Source organism: Pogona vitticeps, chromosome 4, assembly GCF_051106095.1.
Source record: "Pogona vitticeps strain Pit_001003342236 chromosome 4, PviZW2.1, whole genome shotgun sequence".
In the NCBI taxonomy this organism is placed as follows: domain Eukaryota; kingdom Metazoa; phylum Chordata; class Lepidosauria; order Squamata; family Agamidae; genus Pogona; species Pogona vitticeps.
In genome coordinates this window covers 116,597,258-116,622,139 of record NC_135786.1, presented here as the reverse complement: position 1 = coordinate 116,622,139, position 24,882 = coordinate 116,597,258, and the positions used below count along the sequence as shown (strand labels likewise).

General features: G+C 45.7%; 1 protein-coding gene and 2 long non-coding RNA genes across 5 annotated transcripts in view; 1 reads left to right on the top strand and 2 right to left on the bottom strand.

The window, feature by feature from the left end:
• LOC140706754 (uncharacterized) overlaps positions 1 to 24,486 on the bottom strand; it is a 34,634-nt gene extending 10,148 nt beyond the window's left edge. The window contains exon 1 of the long non-coding RNA XR_012086600.2: positions 733 to 24,486. This is a non-coding gene — a long non-coding RNA (uncharacterized LOC140706754). The remainder of the gene's footprint in view (positions 1 to 732) is intronic.
• LOC144588873 (uncharacterized) overlaps positions 1 to 24,677 on the top strand; it is a 550,407-nt gene extending 525,730 nt beyond the window's left edge. Inside the window, exon 2 of the long non-coding RNA XR_013544615.1 lies at positions 24,477 to 24,677. This is a non-coding gene — a long non-coding RNA (uncharacterized LOC144588873). The remainder of the gene's footprint in view (positions 1 to 24,476) is intronic.
• Positions 1 to 24,882, bottom strand: part of ABL2 (ABL proto-oncogene 2, non-receptor tyrosine kinase) — a 139,381-nt gene that overhangs the window by 101,178 nt on the left and 13,321 nt on the right. The gene's annotated exons all lie outside the window — the stretch shown is intronic.

Below are 24,882 nucleotides of genomic sequence, written 5' to 3'. Positions count from 1 at the left end.
GATACCTTTATAGACCACTTTAAAAATTATCATATAATCTGCTAGCTTTCATGGATCAGGACCACTTTGCCAGACATGTACCAGTGTGAAGAACTTAAAGTGCAAAAGTTTTTGGCAATATGGATTTCACCAGGGGTGTCTTTTTTAGATGCAAGTCAGGAAAGAGGCAGGCTGTACTGTCAGGAATTCTGTATCAAGAATCAGGGTGTGCTGAGCGAACCAAGATTACCACCAGCCTCCAAGGTCCTCGCAGAGAAGTAAAAACATGAGACAACTACTTCTTCAAAGCTTATACTGTATGTACATTCTTCACAAAATACTCCCAACAGCACACATTTTAGCAATTTTCCAACTCCCCACACTACATGTGTGTTCCTATGTACATTATATAGTACAAATGACCAATCAGGTAAGATTACCTCATCCTAGGTGATCTCATACGATTGCATCAGCCTTCTGGCTACTCAGCATAACTCAGCTTTATACACAGCTTTACAATATGGCTGATTAATAACTTCCTTTTTTACATTAAATTTAAGATGTCAATTTCTTCTATTACAAACCTTGTAATTTCCTGACATGCATTACAGTTGTTTGAAAGTTATAGCTGAAGCAGCTGAGGATTGGATATCACACCCCAGTTCTTCAAACAAACAGGCACAGGCCATGCTTATGCTGTATTCTCAAGACATAGTATCATTGTACTTCATGTGCATAGGGACGAATGGTCACATTTCATGCTTGGAATTAAGTGGACAAGAATTCTCACCTACCCCAGCATACTCACAAATAAAGGAAATACTTTTGTGTTTATAGTCATGCAGATTCCTAGATCCTCATATATGACTATATGTGAAGCAGATGTTTCTGCCTGCCTCCAAACTCTTATGACTTCATTGTGTGCACTATTCCTCTGTTTAAGCATACTAATGTCTTGAATTTGAAGAGAGAATAGTTAATTTGAGCTTGTAAATAAAAGCACTTGCCGCTGATTGCTAGATATTCTGTGCACACCTCTGCCACTTTGGAGGGTGAGTGTTACCTTACAGAAAAGAAAATATCTACTAGAGCAGGGGTCCCCAACCCCAGTCCATGGCCTGGTGCTGGGTCTGTAGGCTTCCTTGAACTGGGCCGTGGGCACGGATCTCTGCCCCCACCGCCCACCCAGTGGGCGTGACAGGCCCACCCACGAGCACGACATGCCCACCCATGAATGTGGGGGTGCCCACCCACCCCCGCGCAGAGCCCCCACCCCCCAACTGGTTGGCAGTCAGAAAAAAGTTGAGAACCACTATACTAGAGAATGCTTCTCTGTCCTATCCATATTGGTAGAAAGATAAAATCCAGGTTGTCCAGTCTTGACATAAAAGACAAAGAGGCAGATAACAAAACAGAATTATCAGGCAAAAGACAAAAAAATAAAGGCAAAAACAATAAATAAAAAATAAAGAAGACAAAAATGTTGTAGCACCTTAAAGACTGTTATGTTTTAATGTGAGCTTTTGTGGATCAAATGCCCTCCAAATAAAGAGACTGTTTACTTAGCCCAAGTTGTTGATTCTACAGCATTTCACACCTGTTAATGACTTTTAAGACAATTTTTTTTAAATATTCAGTTCCTCAGAAGCTTTGCTATCTAAGCAAAGACAATGGCTGGTGGCTAAAGTAATCCCAGAGATGGTAGTGAGTTAAGAATCTCTGGCTAGCTTTAAACTTGTAAAGTGGCTCTGGCTAGTTAGTAAGGAACACGGTTATGGAAAAAGAAACCTACTTAGTTAGCAGGTCCTTTTGGGAAAAAAATTCACAGATGACCACTCAAAGAATCAGAGTTACAAGTAAGTAACCTCTTTTTCTTCTTCGTGGTCTCTGTGAATGCACACTAATGGGTGATTAGCAAGCTGATTTACCAGGAAGGTGGGCTGTCACAACAATACAGAGGACAAAACTGCACGGCCTAAGGAGGCTTCGGCCTTGGCACGAACATCCAACTGATAATGCACCACAAATGTAGATGGTGTAGCCCAGGTGGCTGCTTTGCAGATATCTGACAGCTCGACTCCCCTGAGGAATGCTGTAGAGGAAGCCATAGCCCTGGTCAAATGGGCCTTCACGGCACGTGGCAGAGGCATCTGGGCAAGATCATAGGCCAGACGAATAGTCGAAATAATCCACTTGGAGACTGTCTGGGAAGAGAACGCAGAAACTTTGGAATGGCCATGACAGCTGAGGAACAGCTTCTTTTGAGTTACGGAAGGAGGAAGCATGGGAGATATAATATGCCAGCACTCGTCTGACATCTCAGGAGTGCAAAGAACGCTCCAGCTGAGAAGTCAGCGAAGGGAACAATGTAGGGAGCACGATAGGTTAGCTCAAATGGAAGTGAGAAGCTACCTTGGGCACAAAGGTAAGGTCCAGGAAAAATGTCATCTTGTTGAGGTGGAACTGGAGGAACGGTGGGTCCACCCTAAGAGCAGTAAGCTCCCCTGCTCTACGCCCTGACATGATGGTGAGGAGAAAGGCAGTTTTCAACGTGACCAGCCTTTTGGATGCAGTGGCTAGAGGTTCAAAGGGAGGACGCATTAGGTGATTCAGTACGAGCTGAAGAGACCATTGTGGAGTAGGAGGCTTTAAGCCAGGTGCAAGTTTCTCAGGCCACAAAAAATTGCTTGAGGGTAGGATGGCGGAACAGGGATGCTGCTTCTGAAGCTCAAGGCTAATAGGCCACTATTGCTGCCACGTAAACTTTCAATGTGGAATGTGTGAGAGACCCTGCCAAAAGAGATGTAGGAGGAACTGAAGGACCACATTGACGGAAGTTGGTTGTACAGGTAAGTGATGTTCTGATGTAAAATCCAGAAATGCCTTCCACTTGTAGGAATAGGCCGATCTTGTAGAACACTGTCGAGCATTGTTCAAGACTTCAGCTAATGTGCGGCCAGTCTACACACTGTCAGGTGAAGTGAGTTGAGGTCTGAATGGAATGTCCTGCCGTGATTCAGGGTTAGCAGGTTGGGAACCACCAAGAGTTGGAGAAAATCTATCGCTAGGATATGCAGGGTAGAGAACCATGGTTGGCAGGGTCACCAAGGGGTGATCAGGATGGCATCTGCATTGTCTTGGCGGATCTTGACGATCGTCCTTTGAATCAACAGAAACACCAGGTAATATTGTCTAGACCCATGTGGAAAAATTATTCTCTCATGTGTTTCAAGAAACAGTACTGAAATAGCTTTGGTCGATTACTTCCTTCAGAAATGAGATTGGGGGCAAGGAGTACTACTCTCCTTGCCATTTAGCTCATATCCACTAGCATGCATCTTCTGGCTTCATTAAAATTCCATTGCACCATGCTGGTCTCCTTTTCTTGGTATTCTGCTAAGGACGTCCCTGCGCCTGAGCTAGATAACACTGGAAGCATTCCAGAGAAATTTAGACAGCCACCTGGCAAATATCCTTTGACTTGTATCCTTATAGGCTCCTTCCAACTTCATGATTCTATGATTCTATGACATTTCCAATGTATAAATGTGCACACTTTCAGACACTGGAATTGTCACTGATGAGCAGATTGTTGCACACAGATTGGGCAAGGAAATTATGAAAAATATGTAATGCAATTAAATCCAAATCTACTCTTTTCCTTGCAAAAATGTTATGGTTTCAGAAAGAGATAATTACTTTGATTACAGAAGGTTGAAAAAGGAACCGACCACCACTGCCTAGCATGCAATAGCACAGGTGACAGACAGCGGGGAGGAGGGCAGGGAGTGTAAATTCACAGATGACCACTCGAAGAACCAGAGTTACAGTTAAGTAACTTCTTTTTCTCCTTATGGTCTCTGTGAATGCACACTAATGGGTGACTGGCAAGCTGACTAAACAGGAGGAGGGATATCATGGAAGTGCAGAAGCCAGGACAGCTCGACCTACCACAGCTTGAGCCTTCAGATGGACATCCAGGCAGTAGTGAGAGATGAAGGTAGACAGAGTGGCGCATGTGGCAGCGCGGCAGACATCCATGATGTCCACTCCATGGAGAAAGGCTGTTGAGGATGCTACAGCTCTAGTAGAGTGGGCTCTCACTGATTTTGGAAGAGGAGTCTCTGCCAAGTTATAGGCAAGACGGATGGTCTGGACTATTCAGCTACAGATGTTCTGAGAGGAAGCCAGTGCTCCGAAGGAGGAGCCAGCAAAGGTGACAAAGAGATGTTGTGAGGCACAAAAAGTGGTCATGCGGCACACATAATATGACAAAGCACGCTTCACATCCAGAGCGCGCAGAGCTGTCTCAAGGACAGTTGGCTAGTTCAAATGGAAGTTAGAAGATACCTTAGGCAAGAAGGTAAGGTCTGGCCGTAAGGTTACTTTGCAGAAAGGAGGTTCTGCTCTTAGTGTAGCCAGTCCTCCAGCCCTGCAAGCTGAGGTTATTGCCAGGAGAAAGACAGTCTAGAGGGTTAGCAAGCGAAACGAGGCTGACGCCAAGGGCATGAAGGGAGGCCTCTTAAGCTGCCATAGAAGTAATTGGAGAGATCACTGAGGTGTCAGTGGTCTTACAGGCAGGGCACATATTTTCCAGACCTCGGAGAAATAGCTTGCAGGTAGAATGGGCCAGTCCCAGGAGAAACTGAAGGAATGTGTCCAGAGACATTGGCCTAGTAGGCGAATGTTGTCTTGATGCAAAGTGACAGAAAGCCTACCAATTACAAGTACAGGAGTAAGTCAAGGTGGTAGAAGGTTTGCTAGCATGTTTGAGCATGTCTGTTACAGACTGGGAAGTCTCCAAGCCATCAAGTGGAGGGACTCAAGGTCCGTATGAAATACCTGACCTCTGTCTCAAGACAGTAGATGAGGGACCAGCTGCAGTCTGATGTATTCTGTGGCTTACGGGAGCAGGATTGAGAACCACTGCTGGTGAGGTGACCAAGCATGACGTTTGCACACTCATGTTGGACTTGAACGACAGTTGTTTGAAGAAGGGGGAAAGGTGGAAACATGTAGAAGTTGCCACATGACCAATTCATCAGGAAGGTGCCCCCTAGGGAGTTGTGGCCGATGCCGGCCGGGGAGCAAAACATGGCCCACTTCTTGTTCATCTGGGACGCAAAAGGGTCTATGTATGGAGTCCCCCATCAATGACAGTGGCGGCAAAAGATGGTTGCAAGATGTCCAAAAGAGTGAGAGAAGCCAGGCTTGAAGGGACTGCATCCTTAATCGAGCATGCTGTACCAGAGCTGTGGTAGATGCCATCAGCCCCAGAAGTTGCTGGACCGGTAGGGCAGGAACCAAATACTTGAAGAAAATGAGTATAACAAGCCATGCATTTTCACAATCTTGTTGTCAGGGGCAAAAGCCTGATTCAAGAAAGCATCCTACTGAAAACCTGAGAAAGCATTGATGGTCTGACCGGATGCTAGCATGAAAACAGGCATCTTACAGTTCAATCACGGTAAACCAACTCCCTGGACATACATGTGAATAACAGAGTTCAAGGAAGTCATACAGAATCTTCGTGGAGTAATTCAGGCCTCCAAGATCAAGGATGGGCCAGAGGCCTCTATCCTTTTTGGGGATGGTGCAAAGGAACAATATCATCATTCCCTAACAAGGCCTGAATTTCACCTTCCTTAACATGGCCTGTGACGGGGTACATCAAATTCAGTAGCATAGCTGATTGCTATGATAGAGAGTACCAAAGTGTTAGACATGAAGGATCACCAATTGGAAAGACAAGGGGTCAAACAGACTGATTGGTCAACGACAGGGAAGTCAGGTGCATTAAGGAGACTACTTGGTTTTGCAGTCCTGCCTGCAATTTTGTTGGCCAGGGCGCTGCCTGCCCACATGTCTAGGGGGTGGCGGTTGGTAACTTTGGGGTTGGGGCCTTTGACTTTCCTGGCCCTAGGCTGGTAGGAACATCTCCAGGTACTTGAGGTTATTGCCCTGCAAAGGACTGTGTCGTCTTCCAGAGCTTGAGCAGATTATCAAAAATAACATCAGTTTTCTGACCAAAACGCCCTACACCATCAAACGGCAGGTCCTCAATCTGCCAGTTGTTTGGATGCTGGTTTCAAGGCATGCTGAGCAGCAATGCACTTGGAACGTGCCAGCCCCATTGCCTCCTAGTGATATGAGAGGCTCTGGCTGTAAAGGTGAACAGGAGCTACCTGCAGAATGGGGAGTGCCAAATTCCATAACTGGTGATGATAAGCGCCCATGCCAGTGGAGTAATTGGCTACATGACGGTCAGAGAATAAAAATGCCGACCAAAGATATCCTTATCTGTGTTCTCTGTATCAGTTGGGCATATGAAGAACAACCTTCTAACGGTAAAGAAGGGTGACTATCTGTGGCAACTCATATGGGTGTAGGAAGACTGGTTGGAAAATCTTCCTCCCCCTCTGACTCTTGTGAGTCCCAACCTGAATAAGGTAAGTCCTTCTGATGATTAGGGGAGAAGTCTTTCTTAGCGTGAGCCTGACCAAGATGAGTCTAAAGAACAGCCACCGGGACAGAGAATGCTGAATGGGTTAACAGCGGGTTCAGTCGAACCTGCGGACACTGCTGCCAGAGCCGAGTTCGAGGGAGAACTACTCCTTCGAGGCATAGGTGGAGGCACAAAACGTTCCTCAGCCTGTGCTCAGAACAGTGCCAGGTAGAGTGGGGAGCTGGTGGTGGTAGAAAAGGTGGCGGACAAGGCTCATAGCTCCTATCCGAAATAAGGGACTGGTCCTATTCAAACTTGTCAGCGTGATAGGACCCTATTGATAAGCAGGAAAAATACTCAGGTCTGCCTGACAGCCACAGGATTCCTGTAATTGGGTCAACTCCTATGAGTCCTTTTCCTATGAGCCTACGCTGGTGCCGGCGGCTGAGGTGAGACCACAGGCTGCTGTGTGAAAGAGCCGATTAATAAATTAGGGCTGTTTCGTGCGAATTTATCAACCACCAAAAAGGTGTTACCCCAATCAGGAATATTATTGACAAAGCTAAGGCTGCCGTATGTTGCCGTATTTAGCCACAATTCTTTCTTGGCAGGCTAGGGACATGGCCTCCTGATGATGCGACAAGCACGTGCTCCTGGTATCTTCCGGGGCAGCATTCAGAGCAGGGAGGACTGTGTTGCATAGGTGCCTGTGGTAGGCACCCATGGCCGCTAGATAGTTAGCCACCCTGAAAACAAAGGTGGCAAACGTGTATGACCTCTGTCCCAAAGTGTCCAACATTTGGCCATGGGCATCGACATGGACTTGCTACGGCTACGCGATTGTGTAGCATCCACCACCAAAGAGCTGGTCAGTGGATACTTCGAAAGAAACTCAGTCCCTGCACCGTGTGTCTTATAAAGGTTCTCCACCCAACGAGTTATTTGCTGGGAAGTGGAGGGCTTATCTTTTACTCTTTGGCCAGATCCAGCAGCAATGGGATGAAGGCCAGACGCAGGGGAGCCAACCGGTCCTTAGTGATGTCCTCATAGACTTTGTGTAGCTGTTCGAGCTGTGGCTGAACCACAGCGAGGTTGAGGACATCAGCAATGCACTTAATTAACTGAGCATAAGAGGTGTAGTCCTCTGATGGAGAGGGAGGATGGCTTCCCACAGTAGCCGAAGCTGGAGTAGGGAGGTCAACCAGTAAATCCTCTCTGATCTCACCCTCATCCGCGCGTGAACCCGACTCAACCTCACGGTCCTGGGACTGGGCCGGTGAACTGGACCGAGCGTAGTCCAACTCCGACTCCAGACAAATCAGAGTCGCCAGGAACTCTTCCTCTTGAGCCCGAGATGAAGGAACAAGCAAAAGAAGTGCCCACAACGTCTGTTCGACTTGATGCCAAGAATCAAGCCCTTGCCCGACAAGGGCTGAGTAGGCACCGAGGCTAAGGGCTGCACCCTCATCCGCGGCTGAGAAGGCTGTGGGGAGTGTTTGCCCCGACAACAAAAAAACCCTTCCGCGTAAGGTGGAAACCGCGGAAACTGGTCATAGTAGGACTGCCACTGCCTGAATGCAAAGTACGAGGCCAGATCAAAGGGCTTCGGGTAAGCAGGACCATCAAACCCAAAGCCTCTCGGCCTAAAGCCCCACAGATCTTCCCAAGACAGATGGTGAAAGTCCTGGTAACACGGAGGTTCCGATGCCTCTGGTCGAGGTCGAGCTCTATCGGGCTTGGGCTCAACGTGGTGAGTCTTCCGCTTCTGTGGCGGAGCAGTAGGGGGCTCCGGAGGACATGAGGGAGGACCTGGAGTCTCTGACGGAGGTACCGGTGAGCCACAAGGAGAGCCCGAGGAGAGACTAAGACAAGGGGAAGTTGGCATAACTGCCCCCAATGGTGGAATGTCCTCATTCCCAAAAATTTCGACCCCAGCCCCTTGTTGCGTAGGATGGGTGCCGGCCTCAGCAGAGAAACCAAAGTGTGAGGCAGGCTCAGAGCAGAAGCCTTCTTCTTCTTCTTGGTTGGTTGGTGTTGAGTCCGAGGGAGGCTTCGATGCTGAAGTGGAAGCCGTCGACCTCGAGTCCGAGGATGTTGATTTTCCTGACTTTTCACCACGGATAGAGAACGACCAGAGACGGAAGATGTCTCAGACAGTGGGGCTTGCGGACAGTCCATCCCCAGCCTAGGAGGGCAAAGGGAGTTTGGCCACAAATGCGCTCGCAGCCAGTCTTGCCTGTGCTTTAAAGCAGGTTTAATAAATGCTTTACAGAAAGCACACAAAGCCGGCTGGTGCTCCTCCCCCCAACAAAAGAGGCACTTCAAGTGTCCGTTGGAAAGGGGAACCTTTCCATTGCAGGCCAAGCAACATTTGAAAGGCCCTAACAAGGCCATAAACGTCTCCAAGAATCACAGTTCTATGCTTTCCAAGCCAACTCATGATACCAGAAGAGTAGTCAGCAAGCCATACGTTCAATCACAAGGAAGTCCAACATGAAAGAGAAGGAAACAAACACACTCGTTCCAAAACACAATGCTGCTACAGCGGGGGCAGGAAATGGAACTGAGGCACCGGGTGCCATAGGCGGGGATATAGCCTAGGTGGGATGTCCCAGCACCAGGTGCTAGAGCTCTAGAAACTTCCGAGACTGCTCTGCTCAGATTAACCCATCAGTGTGCATTCACAGAGACCACAAAGGAGAAGATATAGTAGTAGAAGCAGAAGGAGAGGAGGCACAGAAGGAAGAAACATTATCACCAGGGTGCGAATGGAACTTGTTAGAAGATCCCTGGACTCACAGGTGGGAGAGACTGAAGTACCCCAGGGAAAAGGCAGACCATAGGAGGAGAGTTTGTAATTCCCCGAATACCTTCCCACTGGGGAGAAACCAAGGCAAGGGAGTAGAAAAGGAGATTAAGAGAAGAGAGAGAGAAAGTAGAAGGACGAGAAAGGATAGAATGGTGAGCATGGGAGATGAGGAGGAGGCCAGAACGGGGAGAACCTGGGGAATCATGGAACCCGGGGAAAGGACAAAATGGGAGGACTTTTTGGAAGAAGTGTCCATGCCCGTTACCTGTATCGATGGGGATGACAATACAATGGTGCCTCACTTAACGACGATAATTCGTTCCAGGAAAATCGCTGTTAAGCAAAAACATCATACAACGAAATTAAAAACCTCACTGAAACGCACTGAAACCCGTTCAGTGCGTTCCAATGAGGTAAAAACTCACCATCCAGTGAAGATCCTCCATACGGCGGCCATTTTCGCTGCCTGTATAGCGAGGAATCGGTCCCTAAACACAGCGGGGAGCCATTTTAAGCACCCTGCGGCCATTTTGAAAATCTGACGATCAGCTGTTTTGATCGTCGTAATGCGAAGAATCGGTTCCCGAAGCAGGGAACCGATCTTCGCAAAGCAAAGCAAAACCAAAAACATTTAGACCATCATTTTGCGATCGCAAAAAGATCGTCATACGGCAATTTTGTCATAATGTGGGGCAATCGTTAAGCGAGGCACAACTATAAAGGAACTGGATACGGCTGAACAACCAGGCTCCTGGAATTTGAGTTTTGCGAACCCTTTCATTCAAGAAAAATGGAAATCCTTTCCAGCCCAAGGAAGGAAAGGAGAAGTACTATGTTCCAGTTGAAGTAAACTGTTTATTTGCTAGTTCTAAAATATATGTTCAACTCTTGCAACTAAGACTGGTGTCCGTGTTTGGAGATGTGGGACTACAAGAGGGAAGATAACCCAAGATTCAACTAGAACAAGTGGAAGGAAAGAAAAGGAGACCATGATCTGTAGAGGAAATTATTTTCTTCATGTTCTGCAAAACGGCTACCATGCTGCAGCTGGTGAAATACATTTCTCCACACTGGAAAGGATGTGGAGAAAACACTGAAATACAGTGGTGCGTCGACTTATGACCATAATTTGTTCCAGAAGATGGGCGTAACCCGAAATAGTCATACCATTTCTCATAGGAATGCACTGAAATGCAATTAATCAATTCCAGCTGAAGAAAAAAAAATCACCAAAAAAATCACTGCAAGACTCATTGGAAATGCGATTAATCCCTTCCACCTGAAGGGGGAGAGAGAAAAGCAATCAAGCATGCAAGACCCATTGGAAATGCACAGAAAACATATGGAGTAGATGGGAAATGCACAGAGAACAAAGGGGGCAGGTCGGAAATGCAAAGAAAACAAAGGAAAAAGCAACCCCAAGACACATCAGAAATGGGGGAAAAACAGACCCATCGGAAATGGGGGGGGAGACAAAAAACAAAGCCCCCAAGATCCATCGGAAATGGGGGAAACACTCCAAAAAGCAACAAAGCTCCCCCAAGATCCACTGGAAATGGGGGGGGAACACCAACAAACAAACAAACCCCCAAGACCCATCACAGCACAGAAACAACCCCCCAGCTCAAAACCACGCTGCAAAAACATCCAGAACAGTTTTGAAAAAACAGAAAACAGCACCTTACTTTACCAGGGAGCCCAAAGCCTCTCAGCAAACACACACGCTCTCAGAAGCAGAAGGAGGAAGTCCCAAGTCTACGACGATGACAACGCACACTCTCTAACTGCTGGGGCAAAAGAGCTACAAAGAAGCAGCCTCGTCACCACCTACAGTTAGCAATTTGAATTTCCCGCCTTTTCCCCCAGCCTTTTTCTGTAAGTGAAAGCTCCGGTCGCAAGTCGAAGCAAAATTTTGCGGCCGGAGCTGGTCGTAACTCGAAGTGGTCGTAAATAGGGATGTTCGTAAGTTGAGGCACCACTGTATAATAAAGGTAAGAATAGATGTAGCCCAAATACAATAATCTCTGGCTTCAGAAACTCCTCCAGATACTACTGAAATCCTACAGTTCTGATCACTGAATATTTCTCTTAAAATACATGAGTAAGTCAAACAATGAGATCAAATGCGTGTGTCGTGTGTGTGACTGACTGACTGACTAAGAGAGAGAGAGAGAACTTGCCACAGCAACTTGCCTCAGACAGATTCCTTCAGTAATTAAAAGCTGAAATATATCATCTCAAAATAATTCAAATAACCTGAAACAAGATAGAAAGTTTTAAACATTTAGGCAAATGACAAAGGAAACTTCCACAATATTTTTCATTTTTTAAATTAAAATTGTATTATACACTTTAAGCTCCTTCATGCAATCAGTCTCACACTGACTGTACAGAACTTGCCTATAACTACTTGTATTTTTTTAATTGCTTATGAAAATTGCAGTACCAACTAATGTCTTCGAAATGAAAAGTTAACAAGCATAGTATTGCTTTATAAAATAAAGAGGTATTTTTTTCAGAGTGTGTCATAAGGCCTTTTCTGTTTAACACTGTTAAAAGGCCATTTCCACAGCAGTCTTTAACATTTCTTACAATTCAAGAGTTTTAACAAATATGACAACAGGAAAGAGGCACATGATCCACCATCTTCAATCTCACATAGTTAGTCTCCAAATATCTGTATCTTTGTAAGAAATGGATTGCCTTCCTGGGTTCCTAAATATACAAATTACCATGTATTTTCTATGCTCAGGCCAGTATACAGTGGTGACCCGCATAACGAGCACTTCGTTTAACAAAGAATCCGCATAGCGATTGAGTTTTTGCGATCGTTTTTGCGATCGCATAACGATGTTTTAAATGGTGAAACATCACTTTGCGATGATCGGTAAGCATTTCGCTTACCGATTATCGCATAATGATGTTTTTCCAACAGCTGATCGGCGGTTCCAAAATGGCCACCGGGTAAAGAAAATGGCTGCCCGCTGTGTTTTCGCGCCCTTTCCTCGCTTACCCGGCAGCGAAAGTGGCAGACGTATGGAGGATTTTCACATAACGGTGAGTTTTTTGCCCGTAGGAACGCATTAAACATGTTTTAATGCGTTCCTATGGGCTTTTTGTTCCGCATAGCGATGAATCCGTATAGTGACGATTTTTTCGGATTATCGTCGCTATGCGGGGCACCACTGTAGTTTATATCTCTGGTACTGTACTGTATTCAACAGTTTAAGTCTGCAGTATCCCCTACTGGAAAAAAAATTAAGGTGATTACTTTTTAAAGTATTCCAGTAGGTTACACTAGGCAACCAATTTTATAGGTCTCTCCCATCTGCAAGTGAAGGTGTCTCTGTGAAATGCTGAACCTAAACAGGTGAGAGAAATTATAATAAAGGGGAAGGAATGCCTCCCTCATATATTTATTAATCAGTTGGTTAGCTGCACATTCATGTTGCATTTTAACTGAAGTTAAGACGTGATAGATATTTGTACACAAAATAGAAAGGGATGCTCATGTCAGGAAGGGTCTTTTGTTCATATGACTGCCAATTTCTACATGGAAGTCAGGATTCAAGCTGCTGCACAACACAGATTCAGCTTTGTAGAATACTGTTCCAGCACTGCATTTCACCTCTACAGAGTTGTCTACACAATCTTAAGACAACATGGAATGCATTACATCTAAAAAAAGTCAAATGAGAACCTATTCGTCTGTTTTCTTAAACAGAAAATTAATACTGTATTTCCTGTTCTTATGTGTTGCCAAGTCAAAATTTATTTCTAGCAACCCTAATAAGGCTTTCAAGGTAAATGAGATATTTAAGGAGTGGTTTTACCAGTTCCATACCCCCAGTGAGCTTCCATGGCTGAATGGGGATTTGAACTCAGGCCTCCAAAATCCTAGTTCATCACTATACAGTGGTGCCCTGACTTACAAACATCCCACCCTACGAACATTTCGAGTTACGAACAGCTCCGGTCGCAAAATTTTGCTCTGACTTGCGAATGGAGCTTTGAATTACCAACGGAAAACAAAGTGGGGAAGGTTGGAAATTTGAACTTTCAGCTAACCGTTGGCTAGCGAAGAGGCTGCTTGTCTGCTACCTCGCTCACCCCAGCGGTTGGAGTGTGTGGATACAGAGAGAGACTGCAGACTGTCTACTGCCTGGTACTGTACGGACTGTTTTTTTGTTTTTTTGTTTGCCTTTTTATTTTTTTTACTGTTGACTTTCTTTTTTAAAACAGAGAGACTGCCTGTTCGGGGTGAGTACAGTGTATTTAGTGTACAGGGATTTTGCAGCTTGGGGTTGGGCTAAGTAAGTGGCTAGGTGGGAGGTTATGTTTCTGTGCTGGCTGTTGGTTTTAAAATCAGAAAACTGTTTGCAAAGGTCTGGCTGGCTGTTGGGCTCTAAAGCTAAGTAAGTGACTTCTCTTGTTTTAAAAGGTGTTGGTGGGTGGGTTTAAAAGGTGCTTGGTTTAGTTTAAAATGTGTTTTGTCTAAAAGTTGCTTGGCTTAAAATGTGTTGTTGTAAAATGTATGGGTTTAAATGTGTGGGTTTAGCATGTGTGGATTTAAAATGTGTTTTAGACTCCAAACTCTCTCCCTCCCCATTGGCTTCTCTCTTTTTGGGCTTAATAGCGCAAACTTTTGTCTGTGAGGTCTGTGTGCCCCAGTGATGACCTTCTTTCTTTCTTTCCTCTTTTCCCCATTGTTCCCTCCCTCCGTCCCTCCTTTCCTGCCCTTTTTTAAATTAAGTTCATCTTAGGTTAAAAGAAGAAAAATTCTCCCCCCTAGTGGTAGAGGACGGATTAATCAGTTTTCCATTAGTTCCTTTGGGAACTAATGCTTTGACTTACAAACCATGCCTCAACATAAGAACAAAAAACAGCTGGAATGGATAAATCAAGTTGCAATGCATTCCTATGGGAAATGCTGATTTGACTTATGAACATTTTGACTTACGAACATCTTCTGGGACGGATTAAGTTCGTAAGTCAAGGCACCACTGTACCGTATTGGGTAAAACCACTCCTGAAATATCTCACTTACCTTGAAAGCCCTATTAGGGTCACTATAAGTCAGTTCTGAATTGACAGCACGTAGTATATTCTCAGAGCTGTGTATTGATATTTAATACAGTGGTGCCTCGCTAGACAGTTACCCCGCATGACAGCTTTTTCACTAGACATTGACTTTTTTCGAACAGCAACCTGTCCTCTGAAGATGCCGGCCACAGAGACTGGCGAAACATCAGGAAGAACAACCTTCAGAACACGGCCAAAGAGCCCGAAAAACCCAGAACAACCATTAGATCCCGGCCATGAAAGCCTTTGCGAATATAATGGAGATATATGTTGTAACGGATGCCCACGTTGCTCCTGTCAATCACACTGGAACCTCATGTGCGTAAGCCAATGAGAGGACGGGAGAGGCAGAGGCAGAGTTTTGTCAGTTAGTCAGTTGGGGAGTTAGCGAGAAAGAGTGAGGTTTGCAGAGACAGAGAGATAGATAGTCAGAGATAGAGAGAGAATTGTTACTAATAAATATACACTGGTTAAATTATAAATAAGCAAGAAGTGATCTAATGTGGAACATAAAATATAATATTTCAGTGATTGTGATCTAATGAAAATGAATAAAGACTATCTGTGATTCTGAGTTACCCTTTCATACCCTTTAATAAAATGAATTATGTTGCTGGCAGCAAGTATAACAGTAACATTACTTACAGTGTGGATAAAAGAAATCCACTGGTGGCAGCGAGAGAGAAAGAAGGAACGTTGCCAGCGTGGACCCTTGGGTTGAGAGAAACAAACAGGGATACGGGGTGTACGTCACAAAGTGGTGACCAGTGGCCGGATTCGAATAGGAATCCAGTAGGGCCAAAGAAAAAAAGTGAATTTTCCTGAGTCAAAGATTCAGCTGCAAGGCTGATCTGGGCCCAGAGGTGGAAAATAGAGAGGTTACTTATCTGTAACCATGGTTCTCCAAGTGGTTTTCTGTGAATTCACACATATGGGTTAAACAGCGCCTGCGCTGGAACTTCGGAATCCTCTAGAGCTTTTTCTGAAAAGATACATAGTTTAGATTGCCCCTTGCATGCATGTTCCATTCCCCCCAGCCTTCAGTTCCATTTATCCGCCACTGCTAGAGCAAGAGCTCATTATAAAATAAGCAGTGACGGATAGTGGGGAGGCCGGGTGGGGATGTGTGAATTCACAGAAGACCACTTTAAGAACTATGGTTACAGGTAAGTAACCTCTCTTTCTTCAGCGTGGTCTCTGTGAATGCACACATATGGGTGACTGGCAAGCTAACTTACCGGAAGGAGGGCCGTCACTGCAGGACAGATGTCAAGACAGCCCTTCCAAAAGTCATCTCCTTCTTTGCCCGAAGGTCTAGTCTGTAGTGGGTGACAAACGTGGACACTCTGGACCATATAGCTGCTCTGCAGATGTCCGGGATGTCCACACCACGTAGTAAGGCAGTAGATGTTGCCATGGACCTTGTGGAATGTCCTCTAAGACCTTCAGGAACATCCTTACTTGCGAGTTGATAAGCAAGAGTAATAGTGGAGACAAGCCACCTTGACAAAGAAGAAGATAATGCTGGACAACCCTTGTGTGGTCCAAAGAAGCACAGGAAGAGTCTTTCAGATTTCTGAAAGTCTTCTGTCCTGGAAACATACAGTGGGGTCTCGACTTACGAACGACCCGACTTGCGAACAATTCGAGTTACGAACCTGCCCTATAGGGAAGTAAGGACTCGACATGCGAACTTCCCTCGAGTTACGAACAGGGGAAAAAGTCCCCCCTCCCTCCCCTTAGAGGCTTCTGGAGGGGGGGGAAGGGTCAGAAACTTAAAAATAAATACTGTACTGTTAAATAAAGTCACTTGCCAGGCCTTGGTAGCCCCCAAACCACAGGAAAAAGAGCAGGAAAGAGCTAAAAGCCGACACCCAGAAAGAGCCTGGCAGCCATTTTGTGGTTTTCCCCGCTCCTCTCCCCGCCTAACAGCTGATCGGCTGGCTCTGAGCAGGCTTCCGGAGGCTTGCTCAGCACCTAAAAAGCCTGCCTGAGTGCCTTTGTGCTGAAAAAATCAGCACAACATGCTTTAAAACATTATTTAAAATTGGCTTCGTTTTTTTAAAAAAAGAGTTCTAAGTGCTGCCTTTAGTGTTCCCTGCCTTCCCTGAACCTAAGGGGGAAAAAAGAAAGAAAATATCCCCCTCTAGTGGCAGAAGGCAGAATAGCAGCTTCCCATTAGTTTCTATGGACAGAAAAGAGCAGATACGGATTAAATGGTTTTCAATGCATTCCTATGGGAAATGCAGATTCGACTTAAGAACTTTTCAACTTGAGAACCACCTTCCAATACGGATTAAGTTCTTAAGTCGAGACCCCACTGTAATATGCTCACGCCCTTCTAACATCCAGGGAATGGAGCATCTTTTCAATGTCAGACGAAGGATCAGAAAACAAGGTAGGTAAAGAAATAAGGTGGGTAGGTAGGTAAAGAAATTGAGGTGAAAATCTGTAACAACTTTAGGTAGGAACGAAACATCTGGAAACAACATAACTTTGTCCTTATAAGGACAAGTAAGGAGGATCAGACCTTAGGGCTGCCAACTCACTTGCTCTTCTAGCAGTCGTAACTGCAACTAGAAACAGAGTCTTTAGGGAAAGAAAACATCACACGAAGCCATAGGTTCAAATGGATGCTTCATGAGTGATTGCAGAATCAATGTAAGGGACCACTGAGGTACTGGAGGCCTTGTAGGAGGTCGAATGTTGACCAATCCCTTTAAGAATGCTTTCAATGTAGGATGAGAAAAGAGACGTGAAGATTTTGAGTCTCTGGGCTGGAAAGAGACTATTGCAGAGATGTACACCTTGAGCGTCGACAAGGTAAGTCCGAGATCAAACAGATGTTTGAGATAAGCCGCCAAGAGTGGTAGAATATACCAGATGGGCGGGATATAAATTGAACAAATAAATAAAATAAATAAATAAATAAATAAAGGAGTAAAGTCTGGAGACGTCTGGAGATTTCTGGAAGTGGCAAAACGAATAAAATTATTCCACTTGTATTTGTTTAAGAGAACTGTAGATGGTTTTTTGGATTTGTCTACAACCTCTTTGACTTCAGGCAAATCTTCCATGCCGCTAGGTGGAGGGAGCTCACATCTGGATGTAGAATGCTCCCAGAGTCCTGTGTCAGTAGATGTGGCACAGGTGGAAGTTTGAACACCTCGATGGCCAACTTCTTCAGAGTAGAGAACCATGGTTGACGAAGACAGTAGGGTGCTATGAGGATTACTGACGATCTCTGTTGTCTGATTCTGACTAGAGACCTCTGGACCAGAGGGATCGGTGGAAACAGGTATAGAAGGTGATCCTGCCATGGTATCATGAAGGCATCTCCCAGGGAGCCGGGACCCTTGCCCGCTCGAGATGCATACCTCTCACACTTCTTGTTCCTGTGAGAAGCGAACAAGTCGATGGTTGGTCGACCCCATCTTGAGCACAGCATCTGGAACACATCATCATCCAGTTTCCACTCGTGGGATTGTCCCTTCCAGCGACTTAGTTCGTCTGCCAGTTGGTTCTCCGATGTTGATATGTGGATTGCCACTGGGTAAATGTGGTGGCGGCAACACCATTCCCACAGGTGCACCGCAAGGTAGAGAAGGGTCAAGGATCTCGTCCCGCCTTGTTTGTTGATGTAGTACAAGGTTGTGGTGTTATCTGTTACAACTTGTACACCATGACCCTGTATCAGTGGCAGAAAGGCCCTGAATGACTTGATTACTGCTAGTATCTCTAGGTGGTTGATGTGGAGTCCTCTCTGACGATGTGACCAGAGGGCATGTATGGTATGACCGTTGCAATGAGCTCCCCAGCCTGTGGGGCTTGCATCTGTTGTTACTTGCGCAGAGAGTTGTAGGGGTTGAAATGGGTGGCCCATTAGCAGATGTGGTAAGAAACTCCACCATTGTAGTTGTTTTGCTAGCTCTGGAGTGTCTAGGATCTTCTTCCTGGGATCCTCTAACATTGGGTCGAAATGATGAAGAAACCACGCCTGTAACGGGTGCATTTTTAGCCTGGCGTGTGGTAGGGATGCTGTAGTAGAGGCCATGAGGCAAAGCAGATGTTGAGCGTGAAGTGCTGGCACTAGGGAGTGTGGTTGAAACTTTCAAAGAGCAGTCTGTAGTTTGTGGATTCGCTCTGGAGGGAGGAAGAGCCTTGCCTTTCTGGAATTTAGTGTTGCTCCTATGTAACTCATAACTCGAGAAGGCCTTAGGAGGGACTTCTCAAAATTTATGGTGAGGCCTAAACTCTGTAGAGTATGGAGGGTGAATTTGGTGTCCTGAATAGCTTTCCGTCTGGAAGGCGACACTATGAGCCAATCGTCGATGTATGGGAATACTTTTACACCCTGTAGACATAGAAATGCAGCCACTAGAGCCATGCACTTTGTAAACGTTTGTTTGGGGTAAGACATGTGTGATGATCCTGAAGCAGAGGGTTGATGAAGTCAAAGATACTGTTTGGATCTTTTGGTAGATGGGCGATAAGATTGACACTTATGTGATGTTTGTTGTTTATAGGGTGGAGCAACAGAAGATTGCTGGGATGATCTAACTTGAGAACTCCTGTAAGGCCTGTACCCCTGAGAAGCCTGCTGTTGATATTGCTGCTGGGGAAATTGCCTCTGCTATTGTTGTTTCTGGAAACGAGGCTGCTAGTGAATGGTGTACGACTTAGCGGTTTTCTTGCTTTCATGTATAGATTTGAGTGACTCATCAGTTTTTTCATTAAATAAACCTTTAGTATCAAAAGCCTGTTCTTCAATTTGCTTCTTTACGTCTTCGACAATACCAGACGCTCTGAGCCAAGCATGGCGTCGTAGAGTTATGGCAAAGTTCAATGTCTTAGCCAAAACATCTGTAGCATGTCTTGCTGCTAATCGTTGGTGCTTGGATAATGTCATAGCCTCGGCATGAGCATTCAAACATTCTTGTCTAATGTCCTCAGGGGCAGCTTGAAGGGTCGGTAGTACCTTATTCCAGAGATGCTTCTGGTATGCTCCCATTGCTGCCTGGTAATTGCATATTTTCAGGAGGAAGGATTGGAAGTTATAAATTTTTCTACCCAACACATCCGTCTTTCTGCCTTCTTTATTGGTGGGAGTAACATGAGGTCTCCCTGACGCCGTAGATGCATTCGCATGGACAATGACAGCGTTGGGAGCAGAATGCTTGGATAAGAAATTAACTTCTTCTCCATGAATCCTATACATATTCTCAGTCCTCCTAGAGACAGAAAGAGGGGTGGCTGGTTGAGAGCAAGCGTCCATAATCAGATTAAACAGTGGAGTAATATAACTGAGACTAAGCGGTTGAGATGACTCTCGGTTGATGTCTCCAAAAATGGGGTCATCTGATGGAGGAGGTGGAAGCTGTGTTTGCATTTTTAAAACACTAGCCAGTCTGGTCACCATCTGCGAATAAGAAGATAAATCCTCAGAGGGTGAGGATGGATGGGGATTTCCTGTATCTGAGTCGAAAGAGTCCACCTCCACTGGTGATTGAGCTTGTAATGAAGAGAACACCTCCTCATCCTGATTGGAAGACACTTCACAAAGCTGGTCATCCTCCTCAGATGGGACCCTATGCACAGTAGTCTCCGCTAAGGAGAGCTGAGTAGTTTGCTGGGTACTCTTAGCCCTCGACGTCGAGGTGGAAGAAGTCTTTTTGGAAACCTTCCTAGTGTCATTAGGAGGTAGAGTATTCTGAACCTGTTGACGTCGACACGGGGAAGGTGAAGAACTCGAGGTCGAGGAGGTAGAATAGCGCCTCCTCCTGTGCCTGCAGTAACTTGAAGAGGAGGAGGAGGATGTCGGGTCGGTATCATAATGTCAACGTTGATGCTTTGTCCTCTTCCTTCCAGAATGACTGCACCCAGATCGTTCGTGCCTGTGTCTCTTCCGACGTTGGGAAGTCTCCAAGTCAGAATCACGACGTCGATCGGAAGAAGAATGCCGCCTTTTCGACCGCTTTTTGCGAGGAGGAAGGTCTCTCCTCGGAGAGCAAGAGGGGGAATGCGGAGTCTCAGTCGCCCGGCTGGCAGTTGCAGGGCCAATCTGGGCAGAATGAGGGCTGGATAACACAGACTCCTCAACTTTGTCAGGGCTGGGTGAATGCCCAGGTTCAAGCAGTGCCTCAGGCTGCTGGGAGAGCGGTAAAGACGGAGCCGCTTCAGACATGGACTCCTGATCCTTCGAAGAATCTTCCAAAATTGGTGAAGGCAGCGATGGTGTAACTGGTGGCAGAGAGGTGATCTCCTTAGCCTTGGGGTTTTTAGGCTGTCCCGCCTGTTTTTTAGGCTTTGCAGTGTCCTTGGAAACAATCACTTTAGACGTAGAAGGAGCCTTTTTGGAAGAACTTGGGACGGTTGTCTCAGAGCGAGGAGTCATCGAAGGATTGGAGGAAGTCTCCATCTCTGAGGGATGGGTTGCAAACAGAGTCTTTTCCCAAAGGCAGAGCTTAAGTCTCTTTTGGCACGCCTTCAAAGCAGCCTTGATAAACCCTTTACAATGCCATCAAGAAGAAGTATTATGAGCGTCCCCCAGGCAAAATAAACAAATACTATGTTAATCATAAAAGGGTACTTTCTTGGAGCATGCCCTACATTTACTAAAATGACCTGACGGGGACATAAAACAGTAAAACAGTAGGCTATAGGAGCCTGAGTTCTCACGGTAATCAGGGGATAAGTAGATAATGGAGCCTCCCATTGAGCAGATAATGGTGCCCCCCGCTGCGCCAATCAGCCTGGCAATCAGGCAATCCACAAAAGTGTGGGAATCTGGTTAAAAAAAGCCAAAGTTCGTCAGACATAGAAGTAACCAAAGCAGTCCAAGATCAAGGGGCAACAGAAGTCAGAATAGTCAGAAATAGTCCAAAAGTCAAGCCAAACTAGACGAAAAAGACAGCTCTGTCCGAAAACGTTCCTAGCACATATGTGTGCATTCACAGAGACCACGCTGAAGAAGCAGGAAATTCTGAAGAATGAAGAGTTATTTTAAAAATTATTAGATACTGCAGAAATGGATGGTTTATCAGAGAAATTAAGTGAGAACCCGAGAACATATATATTAAGGAAAGTTGGAAAATGTTTTACGATTGGGCCCAGAAACAGATATGAGTAGAGAATGTATTAGAGATTACTATATCAGTCATGAAGTCAAGAACTTTTTACTACTGCATCCCCAGTTACAAGACGGTGTGCACACGGATGCAACCATATAATTTCAGTTCTTTTATTTTTACTTCCTGCCACCTAACAGATTTCAGTTTATTGTTCAACTGAGTTGTACAGTTCATAGGTCTCATAAAAGTGGAAAAAATTCTGAAATGATTTCTCTTTGTCTCATTTTTTACATCACAGACACTTGACATTTTAATAGGGGTGTACAGTGGTGCCTCGCTTAACGAGTGCCCCATTTAACGATGAATCCTCAGTGATTGAGTTTTTGCGATCGCAAAAGCGATCGCATTGCGATGTTTTAAATGGGGGGAAATCGCTTTGCGATGATCGTGGGAAAGCGCTTCCCCACAATCATCCCAAAGGCCCCGCTGATCAGCTGTGTTGCGAGGGGTGGAGAGAGAGAGCCCCGAAGCACAGCTCATCGGCGGGGGTTTGCAAAGATCAAGGGGAAGCCAGCTTCGCAAACCCCCCGCCGATCAGCTGTGCTTCAGTGCGTTCTCTCTCTCTCTCTCTCCACCCCTTGCAGCTCCAGCCTGGGCAGGGAGACTGAGGCACCGCACCAGAGCCAGCGCCAAAGCACAGCTCATCGGCGGGGATTTGCAAAGATCGCGGGGAAGCCAGCTTCGCAAACCCCCGCCTTGGCTCTCTCTCTCTCTCCCCTCTCTCCCCACAAGCATGAAAATATACAACACTTTTCACCAAGGCATCTTTATTATACAGGTGGAACAGTATGATATGTATACATGTTTTGTATTTCTAAATCAGTCCAACTTAATAGTGTAACATCTGAAACTCCCATCCAACACAATAGCAAAAACCTATGGGCTCCTATTGCAGACATTGCCACACCTAACTGCTAAACGGTCAGGTGTGTGTTGGCTGCATGATAAAATTAGCAACAGCAGCTTCTGTGACTCCCCTTGCGTGGGCCTAAAGAATTACAGCTAAGTGCATATACAGAGTTGGCCACAAGATATACTATAAAATATCTGAACAATAGTCTGCAGCAGGGATACCCTGTGTGTGGACTGGACAGAGGGATGGGTTAGGACTGGGTTCAAATCTTGGCTCTGTCATGGACACTCACTAAGGAGGTGGAACTGGTAAAACTGCTCTTTAAATATCTCACTCACATTGAAAGCCCTAACAGGGTCACTGTAAGTCAGTGCTGGCTTGAGTAGTGCATAGCAAGTGAGAACAAGATTGTGTAGTAATTTATATTGCTCTGTTTGGTATATAAAAAGACAAAAATTGCATTATTATTGAATTTTAATAATCACCACCAGGCCCTTTTGGTGCAAACCTATATATATTGTCTCCAGCCTCACAACTATCTTCAAATGCAAACAATATCAGTGTGCAACAGTAACTGATAGTATAACTATAACATATCCAAGTTGGCCACACCTGTTCTGATATCAATAGAAAGAACCTGGCCTTCTGTCTCAGCCTGACTACAGATCCCAAAATGTACAACACATCCTTCAAGATTAGATTCAGCTGCAGCTTCCGATAGAAAACTGACTCAACTCCAAAATCTAGGCCCTTGCCTTCTAGGGCAATGATGGAGAATCTTTTTGAGACTGAGTGCCCAAACTGAACAGATAATCGAGTCCAGCTCCAGTCCAGGCGGTCCGGGGGGCAGGAATCAACCCCTTAACATTTGGCTCCGCAGCCGAACGCCTCAACCCCTGAGCTACCCAATCAGTGGGCACCCTCTGGGCCAGCGTGTCCTCCAGAGGGTGGTCAGGTGGCGCCTTTTTCCCCTACTCCAAAAAAGGGAAGGCCCTCGCCTGGGCTTCCTGCACTGCTCTCTGCCCCGTTCTCTTGCTCGCTCACCAGCAGTGCTGGAGCCACAGTCAATGGGCAGATGGGCGCAACTCTTCCTTCACCGCCTCCTCCTCCCCCCACCACCCAATCGCTCTCTCCAGCACCACTTATGGACTCCCTTCAGGCGGGGGATGAGGCGGCAGTGTGAGCTCGAGCTGAGCCCTGGCAGCGAATGGTGCTGCATCCCATACAGGGCCAACATGGGCAGCAGTATCAGCGGGACTCACGTGCACACAGAGAGGGCTCTGCATGCCAGTTGTGGCACATGTGCCAAAGGTTCACCATCGCTTTTCTAGGGTGACATGGTAGGAGTAGAGGTTCCAGTCTTTGCATAATATTTGAGTCAAAGAGTTTCAGTTGTACAAATTTCACCATTAACATCTCAGATGTTGTTTCTGCTTCCTAATAAAATGGGAGGAAGATTACACGTTTGAGGGAAAATTACATGTTTCAGAGAAAAAGATGGGAATATATATTAATCATATTATCATCTAAAAAAAATTTCTTATATGAAGGGAATAAAGATACAAATGTGGTGAGAGTAGTATTCAACAGACAGAAGGTGTGAGAAAATAAGAGAGCTAGATGAAACAATGAGGGAAGAGAGAATTCTTTCGAGCAAGGCACTGATTTTCTGGTTTCTAAATATTGCCATGGCTTTGACAGCTGCCTGGCACAATTACAAGAGCACAATATATAAAGTATCCATTATAAAAGCTTTTCTTCCATTTGCCTATGTTCTCATTTCTAAAGTATTAATGATCTTTAGCTAACAATAGTCAGTTGCAGTGTAGCATAGGTCGGGGAACAGGGTTAAATTACCCCAAATGGGGTAAAAGTGAAAATCCTGGGGGTAATGAGCAGGTTGCTACCCCCCTCCCTCCCACCCACCCGCCCCCACCCTTTGGAGCCAAAGCTTTAATTGTAAACCACCTCGCCCTGTTACTTCCTTCGTTGCAGCAGGGCACTCCTAAATGCTCCGTTCTGTTAGAGAGATTGGAGAGATAAACCTAATTGGTTACAGGTGGGGATTAGCCTGGGCAATCAGCCAATCCAGGGTTTCTGAATGACTGCTTCCACCGGAAATGACTGCAAACATGCAGGAGGAGGGAAAGGAGCAAGCAAGGGAAGGAGGGAAGAAAGAAAGGTGCGAGAGACTGAGGACTTCATCAGGCTTATTTAAATGTATGTAATTGTAGAAAATGGAGGGAGAAAATGGAGGGAGTGTGTGCTCGCATCCATGTGTGTGTGTGTGTGTGTGTGTGTGTGTGTGTGTGTGTGTGTGTGTGTGTGTGTGTGAGAGAGAGAGAGAGAGAGAGAGAGAGAGAGAGAGAGAGAGACAGACTGACTCAAAACTGAAAATGAACAGGCAGTCAAGCAAAAGAGAAACTGAATTACGGCAGGGGGGAAGGGTGGCTTTTTAAGGTGCTGTCTAGGTTTATCATTGCTTTCCTTCCAAGAAGCAGGTATCTTTTAATTTTGTGGCTGCTTTCACCATTTGCAGTGATCATTGAGTCTAAGAATGTAAAATCTGTCACTGCCTCCATTT